At 38.5% G+C, this 11429-nt stretch overlaps 1 pseudogene; it reads right to left on the minus strand.

Moving 5' to 3' along the window:
* Positions 1-1108: 1108 nt before the first annotated feature.
* LOC132430533 (developmentally-regulated GTP-binding protein 1 pseudogene) lies at positions 1109-3797 on the minus strand (annotated as a pseudogene).
* Between the last annotated feature and the right edge of the window lie 7632 nt (positions 3798-11429).

Genomic DNA, 11429 nt, shown 5'->3' on the forward strand with positions numbered 1-11429 from the left:
TCTTTCATTTCCTAAATAAGAACACTTGAGACCAAAAAAATTATGTGTCTTGACTAGAAAGTAAATGACTTGAATGGAGGTTAAATGACTGTACTGTAAGCTTTATGAAGCTGGGGACATTTTGGTAATTGCTATATCCCATTGCTTGGTAGAGTGCAAAGCACTTGGGAGAAGTTCCCTAAAATTTTGTTGAGTTGAATAAATGAACGAATGAATGAATGAATAAACTGGCCAGGGTCAAACAGGTTAATGGCAGAGCCAAAAGAAGAATTACAATCTTCCTCTCCCAGCTCAATGATTTGATCCCCTGTGTATAAGACTGTATGTCACACTGTTATCAATGTTCTATGAATAATTCATCACGTGGCACAAGGCACAAAAGGTCATGGACACATTCTAGAACTGAATATTTTAAGGATTTACCTTTTCTTCTGTTTTGTAGCAGCTCCTATTGATCATACTCATAAACGAAGAGGAAATATTTGGGTTACTATAAAGCTTATATTTATCTTAATGTATTTCTATAAATACAGATATTTTAAAATACAACAAAATTGGTCTCAAATGAGCTTTCACAAATTTTTTTTCTCTTCGGTAGTTATAATATTTTGTCATTTTCTTCAATAATAGAATATATTCAGGTTTTCTTTATTTCCATTAATTAAATGATGAAAGGTAAAAGTTTAAATAATTACTGATGTGTCCTATATGCAAGCATGAAAAGCAGAGCGAGCACTGTCACTGAAAGGTTATGTCACTCAAGCATTCATTAAACATTCATTAGCCTCACCTCAGGTAAAGGTGTCCTTATTTACATTTTTGCATACTCATGCCCTGAACAAGATTTCAAAAATGTTTATGATCCTATGACCACCTTAATTATGAATTCCCAAATAGATAAAGAATAAATAAATAAATAAACAAATCCTAATGGATGTGGTCATTTTTTTTTCCTACCTGGTCCTTTATGCAGTTCGAAGTACAAGGTGACATGAAGATAAGTGCAGGGCCAGTTTGGGTGCCTCCATCTCCCTCCTGAATCTTGATCCAAAGCCAGAAGGGGTTTGGGGTAGGATGCTTGGTCATTTGGAAAGCTGCAGGGGTTGGCCTAGCAGATGGAGAAAGGGGAAGTTTTCCGTGTCTGAATGACATCCTCATCCCCCAACATATGGCTTTAACCATTTTTTTGTGTTTCACAGAGAAACCACAGGCTGGAACGTATTTAAATTCTTTGATAAGATTTTCGTGAATTTTCAGCAGAAATCCTCCACTGTGGTTCTGGGGTAAGGCAGAACACCACTGGGGATGTGTAATCTGGGAACTGGCCTTTGCGTCTGGTCTAAGTCCTCACTAGTTTCAGATACTCCCAGATATTTTCCAACAAGTCATCAAAATTCCAGCAGTGATGGGCAGAGATGGGTGCAATGAGGCATCTTATAGACGATATGCAATTTCTCAGTGTAGATCTGATCAATCTTATTTAACTAACACATAGATATCAGGGGATATAAATTCTGTTTCCTTCCACCACTTCAATGAAGTCACTAGCTGTGGTATCGCGACGGTCACATCGGCATTACGAATTTTGTACTCAGCCAGAAAGCTCTTCACAGTTTCAGCATCCAGCTCACCCTGAGGGCAAGAGGCTTTCAGATGAATGCGTCCCTTATCTTCTTCTAAAAACCGATATTAGAGGGTTTGTTGCTCAAGTGAATGCCAAAGCCTTCCAGCTCGTTTTCAATTATCTTCTTATGTCTCAACAGTTCAGGACATCCAGAACAACCAGGATCAAGTTACATGTTCGGGCCACTGCAACGACTTGATGGCCTCTGCCTCTCCCATCCTTGGCACCCTCAATGATACCTGGGAGATCCAGGAGCTGGATCTTGGCCCCTCTGTATCTGATGACACGGGGCACAGTGGTTAGAGTAGTGAATTCAGGCTGCCACCTCAGAATATACCCCTGCCAAGTTACTGAGCTGGGCTGACTTCCTCATAGTTAGAAAGCCCACAAACCCAATTCGAGCACCACCTGTCTTGGGTACAACAAAACCTTCCGGCTCACCAGCACCACCACCTGTTCGAGTAATGAGTTCTCCGCGAAGCTTACCAGAGCGAGCCTTAAGCAGCCCTAAGTGGTGTGCTGTGGTCTTGTTCTTTTAGTCTAAGCCATCTCGGCTTCGATCTCCGAGGTGTTGGCTAAGGTGCTGCTCCTAATGGCGAGTCCCCGGGGGTGCAGTGGACTCCACACTGAGTGCTTCTGTCACATACCCGCCAGCGACCCTGCCAAAGCCAGCAGGAGCTACTGCATTGCGCCGGCGCGATACTTCCTACTTCTCGCGAAAGTTCAGGGTGTGTGTCTTCTATTCAGCGCGACGATACAGCGCGCGCGGAAAGGACTCTCGCCGACACCCTTCCAATTCCGCCGTTTTTGGAGGAAGGTTTTCTGTCATTTCTTTTTTGGGTCCTGGACTGCGTCAGTGAGTTTGGACCTCTGTTCTGGCCCCTATATGCACACAGGTATGTATTGTCAAAAACACACAGTAAAACAAAGCAGAAAGATGAGTTTGTTTGCAAGGCTTACGACCTGCAAAACCGGGAAACCCAAGGCTGCGGGAGCAATAAGTTCCCTGCTAGTTATTGACTAAAGGTGTTTTGTTTGTTTGTTTTTAAACACTACATGATTATATTTTAATACATAACCAAAATACAGAACACCGCAGTACTTTTTTTTTTTTTTTTTTTTTTTTTGTGGTACGCGGGCCTCTCACTGTTGCGGCCTCTCCCGTTGCGGAGCACAGGCTCCGGACGCGCAGGCTCAGCGGCCATGGCTCAGGGGCCCAGCCGCTCCGCGGCATGTGGGATCCTCCCGGACCGGGGCACGAACCCGTGTTCCCTGCATCGGCAGGCGGACTCTCAACCACTGTGCCACCAGGGAAGCCGCACTGTAGTAAATTGATGGCAATAAAACACAGCATTTCATTTGCATTGCATGACAAATAGTTAACATCCTTAGTCATAAATGAGTTCTTAGAAACCAGTAACAAAGGCATTGATATTACAAAGAAAATGAAAAAAAAAAAGAAGAAAGTGAAATAACACAAGGGACTAGTAAGGACTAAAGGGGTAAATGCGGAATTTGTCTTTTTCAGCTGAAGCCTGGTGGCCTTCTTCCTTGTTTGGCTCAGAGTAGCTGAGTCAGGAACAAGGAGTGCCAAAGATGGTGTGAACAGATTTGGCATCTGCGGATTGGCTGGCGTCCTCTGCTAATTTCTGAGAAGAGCTGTAAATTCCTGTAGCTAATGTTAGGTAAGGTTAAGCTTCATTTTTTTCGTTAATGTGCCTGCATTAGCCAACTCCATTTTGTCCCCAACAAAAGTGATTCCATTTTTGTTTTGGTTCTATGGTACACATGTATGTATACACACATCCACACAAGACCAAAGGCCTGGTGAGCTGGGAGGTCAAGCTCTTTTACAAGAAGGAATTAGAAAGAGACCGATTCCAGAGGATGGATAGCTTCTGAGTCTGAGGCCTCACCCTGGTGGGAAGCCAGTTCTGTCCAAATGCCAGGTTGCAGCTGACAGCACTGGGGGCCTGAAGGACTGGGCTGTGAGAGGAGCTTGAGTGGACAGAGGAGCCTCCATACCCGCTCCGGGACTGGTGGCAGGTCCAGCCCTGCCCCAGAAGCAGACATTGGGCCCCATCTGAGGGTAGGGGGCCTGAAGAGCCGAAGTGCTACTTGGGACCATTCCTTGGCCCTTCCCTATGCTCATGCCATGCATGTCAGAGTCCATGACTCTTCATCTTTCATAATAATTTATAGTGATCAAATGTTTGAGGGAGGAATGATATTCTGAATATAATAAAATTCAATATGGAAGGTTTCATAAACTGTGGGTCAAGAACCACTAGCAACTTGGCAGATTGATGTGAATTATACTGTTTTCCCTTTCACCATTTATCCATCTAGGCTGTGGTGTTTACAAAGCAGACACTAAAGTGGATATTCAGCAATTGGCCCATTGTCTATGATTTTTAGGTATTATGGAAAAGGGAAAACTTACAGAATTTAGAGTATGGAAAAACTGTAACAATTTGATATATTTTTTTAAAGTTTTGTTTTAAAAACTGTGGGTCATTAGGTTTGTAGTTAATACTAGAAAAGAGTTTGGCCTTTGTTATGAAAGAGATAGTTTATTCACATACAGAACAAGGTGCATTGATTAGAACTAATACGTAGTGACTTAGAGTAAACTTTGCCCCCAAAACTCTAATTTCAGCATTTGGCAGAGTTTGGCTGCTACAGCAGAAACAATATGTTGTATTTTTAGCTAATCACTTAACAGTTTTTTTAGGCAAAATACAGGCATGCAGACAAGATGATTCTAAAGATGAGTAAATTTTTAGCTTGTTACACCAATGTAACAGGAGATTCCTACATAGAAATTGCACAAATGATTGGAACATTTCTGTGACATTTTTTAATGACTTAAGATGCAGAGGCATACTTAGGAAATTGATCAACATTCATCTAGCATTAAAGAATTAATAGCTAATATGATCTGGAGTAGAATCAGAATTCAGAAATATCATTAGACTTGAAATAATGGGCTGAATTCACTAAGAAAGTATTTATATGAGATGTCCAGAATAGGCAGATTCACAGAGATGGAAGATAGGTTAGTGGTTACCAGGGCCTGGGGTAAGTGGGAATGGGGAGTGACTACTAAGGAATGATTTCCTTTTGGAGTGACAAGATGTTTTGGAATTAGATAATGGTAATGGTTGCATAATTTTGTGGCTGTGCTAAAACCCACTAAATTGTACACTTTAAAAGGATGAATTTTTTGGTAAGTGAATTATATCTAAATAAAAACTTTAAGAGGCATTTATGTTTAACAAACTGGGAATAGAAGAAAAACTTATGAAAAACAGAAGGAAATTGAACACAATGAAAAATTTTTATCTTGCACATGTAACCAGGTGAAACTTTAGTTGCATTCTCATTAACTCATGCATCAAAAAATGAATAAAAATAGAAGTATTTTATCTCCATTATTATTAAGCCTTGTTTTAGATATTCTAGCTAAGATATATGTTTTAAATATTCTAACATATTTAAATGCTGGGAAAGAGAAGACCCAATTATATTCAGTGCAGATGGTTTGATTGTCTATATAGAACACACAAAGGATTTGAAATGAAAACAGTTAGATTTGAAAGAATTCAAAAAGGTGGCTGGACAAAAAGAATTGTTTAACAAAATCCACAGCTTTCCTATATGCTATCAACAAACAAATATAACAAAATGAAATGGAAAAAAGAACTCATTCACAATAACAGTCTAAAGAATAAAATACTCAGAGTTAAATTCATGAGATATATGCAAAGATGAAGTCCCCTTATATGGGTCTCAGAGATGGATAATCGTAGGAAACTGAATGAAAGCAGTTTTTTTTTTTTTTTGCGGTACGCGGGCCTCTCACTGCTGTGGCCTCTCCCGCTGCGGAGCACAGGCTCCAGACGCGCAGGCTCAGCGGCCATGGCTCACGGGCCCAGCCGCTCTGCGACATGTGGGATCCTCCCGGTCCGGGGCACGAAACCATGTCCCCTGCATCGGCAGGCGGACTCTCAACCACTGCGCCACCAGGGAAGCCCCTGAAAACAGTTTTGTGTATGCCCATACGTGCATTTTTCTAGGTATAGAATCCAAACAATCCATCAGATTCTCAAATGGCTTTAAGAAATAAAAAAGTTTACATATCATTGCCCATAAAGCAGCAGTATCTAGAATAGCGTCATAAGAATACATTGATAAATAGGTAGAATAGCTTGATAGACAAGTTGTAATAGACAGATAAATGGAATCATGAAGAAAATAAAAAAACTAGGAACTAGTATGTTTATGTATTTGGTGTATGGTAAATAATAAATAAGTAAAGAATAGGAGAAATGATTAAATGGTTTTCAAGAAAAGAGATATTTAGAAAAAAAATGTAGTTTTCTACTTCTTCCCATACACCCAAATTTCAGATTTATTAAGGATTTTATATAAAAATTAAGTCTTAAAAAATGTATTAGGAGAAAATATAGGTGAATTTTTGTGTAAGTGTGGGTCTTGAAGAAGACCTCAAATAAACCATTATTAAGAAATGAATATTCTTTTGAAAACAGGAAAACATCAGAACTTTACATAGAGTATAATAGGCAAATAAGAAATCAGGAAAAGCATTCCAATATATTTGACAAGGTTTAATGTTAATACATAAAATTCTCTAAAAAATACTTCAGAGAGAGATCAAAAGGAAAGTGATCAAAGGCCAAGAAAAAAGCAATTTCTAAGAAGAAATACAAATAATCAGTAGACGTATAAAATGTTCAGATGTACTAGTAATCAAACAAACTCAAATTTAAATAACAATACTATAGCACTGGCTAATACTAAGAAGTCTGATAATATGCAGTGTTTAAGCTAGAGTTAAGAAATGGGCTTTTCCATTCGTACACTGATGATTGGGGTCTCAATTGCCATTCATGTGCCTGAATGGCAATTTGCCAATATCTATCAAAAGCCTTAAAAATGTGCTTAAACTTTGTAATCACTGTTCTCAGAATATCCTACAGAAATAATTGTGTAAATACAAATGTCTATTTGAGAATTGTGTTGAAGCATTTTTTATAATGGTGGACATTTTAAACAGTATTAAGTAGGTGAAATGAATTATGACTGTGGCGATAGTGATTTCCAAAGATAGCCATAACAGTATTTCCAGTCCCACGTGCTCTTCCTTAACTTTGTCACTCCCCCATTTACATTTTCCCCTCCCCTGAACCTAGGCAGGACTTTGTGGCTCCCTCACTGAATAACATATGATGAAAGTGAAATTGGATGACTTTTAAAGGCAATACGACTTTCCACCTGATTCTCTCTCCTTTGGGGCTTTTCTTCCTTGAAACCCAGCTTGTAAGGAAGCCCAGACCGCATGGCAAGGTCATCTTTAGGTGTCCTAGCAGAAAGCCCCAGTTAAGATTGTTGCTGACAGCCAGCGTCTACTAGTCATATAAGTGAATGAGATTTCAGATGATTCCAGCCTCCAGCCTTTCAGCCACTACAGCTGATTCTAACTAGAGCAGACAAGTTGTTGAGCGCTTCCAAATTGCAGATTTGTGAGCAAAATAAATGTTGTTTTAAGTCACTACAGTTTGAAGTGGTTTGTTACACAGCCATAGTACCTGGAACAATGTTACGTCTAAAACTGGAGTATTGTGAAGCTATTTGAAAGGAAAATATAGATGAATAAATATGTATCTTAAAATTTTAAAGGTATTTACAAAGTGCAACTTAGAAAAAGGGTAGATCATAAGAGTATATGTAATTATATTTTGTGTGTGTAGACAAAAATTCACATAAATATCCAACAATCAGCATATATATGCATAGAAAAGGCAGTTGGGAAAGTGTTTATCAAAATGTAGATAGCAATTGTCTTCAAATGTTTGGAATAAAGGGATGATTTATACTTAATTTATATTCTTGCTTATCTTGGTTATCTTGCTGCGTTTTCTAATTTTTCTACAAGTGGACATTGATCATTTGTTCAATAAGAATGAAACAAATTTGGACTTAAAAATCAACTGGTGGAGTACAAAATGTAGAGGAACCTGGCTCAATAGCTGTTCATAGGTAAAAGACAGGTGTTTTAGTTGATTACAAGTTCAAAATCAGCCAACAGTGTGTTGTAACTGCCAAAATGTTAATACAAACTTAGGTAGCAATTACAAAATTCTAGAGTCCAGAGGACTGGAGACACACTGAATAGATTACATTTTGAGGCACCACAGCTTTAAGAAAAACAGCAACTGGATCTTTTTCAGAAGATACTGACCCAGATGGTGGTAAGGTCTGAAGCAGGGTTACATGAGGGACGGTAGAAACAACAGGGAATCCTGTTGTGCTACAAAAGAGAAAACATAACAGATAGAGGTATGGAGAAGTGGGGTTAGACTTCATCTGGATAATTTCACAGAGCCAGAATTAATAAATGAAAACCTCGAAGAGACAGATTTGGCTCAGTTGAAGACAATACTTACAATTAAATTGAGCTATTCAAAAATTGAAAGGATAGCCAAAGAATGTAATGAGTCCTTGGTCTCTGGTTTTGAGGTTCCCAGGTGTCAGGATGTTTTTGGAAGAACTCTGCTCTTAGTGGGGAAGACTGGCTGGGCATCATTCAAAGACCTGTTGCTGTCCAGATCTACAAGTTTCTGTCACAGGATCAAAACCCCAACAATATACTCTGTGGGCAGTACTCTATAGTTACTCTTTAGCATACTTTTTTCTAACAGCCGGATTTTCTGAATTCCCAGTCTTTGCTAATTAGCACTGAGTTTGGCAGTGATTTTTCGCAGAGACTCATGTTTCTGAAGATGTGTGCCTTAATTAAGTCTCCTCATTAAAACTCCCTAGCTTGGATTGCTAGTGTCTGTCTCCACACAGCACAAAATAGACATTTGGCCATTTCTTATGTAATTTGATTACTATAACAGCTCATCTTAGCCATTCAGCTCCACAAAGCAAATTTTTAGGATTTTGTTTAGATGGGCTGTGTAGATACGCTTCTTATTTACTTCTTTTAAGTGGGGTTCCTGACATACCTGCACACTCTGGTTAGCTACAGATGTAAGATTTTATCAAGCTGTTTGAAGGGTAAAGATATATTTCTCTTTATTTTCTACACCAATTATGGGGAACTAATTTAAACTGAGCATTTGGAAAGAAAGATAATGTCCTCTTATAAGTTTTGTTAAGACCCGTGTAGTTTTCCTATCACCTCTGGCCCTGCCATCTCACTCTCAGATTTCGCAGCATTGATGAATTTCAGGAGTTCTTTGTTTATGGTAAAATGTCACCCTTCCTTACTTTGCTAAGACATAGGCATAGGTCTCTCTCTCTCTCACCTAATATTTGGGTCAAATGCTCTTACACCTCCCTTCACACCTCTCCTTTGGTCCTGAAAATAGAAGGAGATTGGAGGGGTTATAAAATTGAGAGCATACTCTCGGAAAATATATGGTTCTCTTCTCTTGACACATCTAGCTACAGTTCAATAATTGAACCCAACATGCAGCACTGACTCATAGGGGAATTTTATGGTATCTACAAAACATTTAAATTTGATTTGTTAAACTGTAAAATGAATTTAGGTAGTTCTTAATAATGTAATTCAATCAAAATATTACACAATAATAATAGCAGAGAAACTGTATAACATTCAGGAGAAAACAAAGATACATGATAGATAAATATAATACTAAATATTCCATTTACTGGAAACAGTGTCTTTTTGGAATATATCTAATAAAACAAAGTATTTGCTGTGCAAATTTAGAAAGACAAATTCTCACTTAGAAGATAAATAATAACAAGAAAAAAGAAGTAAAGATATATATGAATGTATGATATATTTAAAAGTCTTCACTAATCATTTGGAAAGCCTTTTCAGCAAAAATTTACAGTGCAAACTATGTTCAAATGATCTGCACTGACTATTTGCTACTAGTTGAGACATAAATCCCTTTCAAGCAAAATTATTCCTAGGAATAATCCATATATGGGTAACTTTTACTTTAGTAGTTGTGAAAATTCCTGACCTACTTGGCAAATTGGTGAAATGCCCTTTTTCTTTTTTTTTTTTTTTAATTAATTAATTACTTTTTTTGCTATGTTGGCTCTTCGTTTCTGTGTGAGGGCTTTCTCTAGTTGCGGCAAGCGGGGGCCACTCTTCATCGCAGTGCGTGGGCCTTTCACTATCGCGGCCTCTCTTGTTGCAGAGCACAGGCTCCAGACACGCAGGCTCAGCAGTTGTGGCTCACGGGCCCAGTTGCTCCACGGCATGTGGGATCCTCCCAGACCAGGGCTCGGACCCGTGTCCCCTGCATTAGCAGGCAGACTCCCAACCACTGCGCCACTAGGGAAGCCCGAAATGTCCTTTTTCTTGTAGGAAGATACGTATAATGGTATATGGGAGAGGACTTGCGTTGCTTCCTATTTGCCCCTTTGTATGGGACCCATTCAGTTGGACTTACCACTTAATTTCCACCAGTGGCTTTTGTTCTCTTGGCGGGCAGCCCTTGAATGCTATTATTTTTTATTGATTAAGCACAAAATAAACTTTCATCTCACTGACAATTATGAATGTGATATAGAAACAAAAACAAACAGTACTCCCCCTAAAAAAGAAAAAAAACCCACATTTTAGTTTAGTAATGTTCTCTTAAGAGCAAAGGACTAGAAGATGAACATAGTAATAGAACATAATGCTCTGTTCATTTTCCCCTGGGAGTAGTTATATATTTACCTAAATTGTGGATTGGGAGAATCTCAAGTTTGGAAGTCAAATTTGTAGTTATTGCTCAGCACATATTGAGAAATCATGACCATGTTTTCAGCTTTCTTATTACCGTCTCTGCCTTTGCTCTACCCCTTTGTCTTACTCTATGGCAGGTTGTAGTAACGGCTGAATTTTTGGGCTTTGGAATATGATGACCTTGGTTCCATCCCAGCTCTATCACCAGCTGTGTGACTTGGACAAGTTACTTAACATTCTTACGTTCTAGATTCTTTATCTTTAAAAGAGTGATAATACTCCTACCTCATGATTTTGTGAAGATTAAATAGACTAATGCAAGTACAGTGCTTAGTGAAAAGCATTGTGGAGGCTGTAGTGTAGGACTCAATGATTATAGCCATTATTACTATTATTACTTTAACAATGTTTGGTGTACACAAAGGGAAGAAATAACAAACCTTGCTCTTTGCTCTCCATTAGTTTAGGTGTGATTGAGCAGAATTTTCTATGTGCTCTGTAGTTGCTGTTGTTCATTTTTATGCATTTCAGAAATTTTTTCAGGAGAATAATGTACCAGTCTTGAAAATTCACTCATAAAAGTAGCATCTGCCAGCCATATCCCTAAGAAAGCGTTCTAATTTACAGGAACCAGGTGTCTGCAATTTGAGATATAGTGCCCTTAAGAAAGATTTCTTTATTTAGTGATGCAAAATTTTCTAGTAAATTATTTCAAAGAAATTGAAATAATATTTTGTCTCTTCTTAGAAAATAGTGATTTTCTAAGTTTTCTAAGTTATGATTTCTTTAGTTCCAAGAAAACACAGATATCATTTGAGCAAGATTAAGTGACAATCTAGGTTCAGCTATAAACTTGTTGATAACATCAGTGGTTCCCAAACCTGGCAGCTCATCAAGATACTCTGGGAAGCTTTTTAAAATAAAGACTTATGTAAAATCTTGGTCCACTGGGAGTTCACTTGATGTAGGAGGGGGTGGGGGTCTGGTTGCAGTGTGGACTAGTGGAGATCTTGCACCTAGGCAGGAGGGAATGAGTACACCAGAAGAGGACTAAAGCTA

This window comes from Delphinus delphis, chromosome 9, assembly GCF_949987515.2.
Source record: "Delphinus delphis chromosome 9, mDelDel1.2, whole genome shotgun sequence".
Lineage (NCBI taxonomy): Eukaryota > Metazoa > Chordata > Mammalia > Artiodactyla > Delphinidae > Delphinus > Delphinus delphis.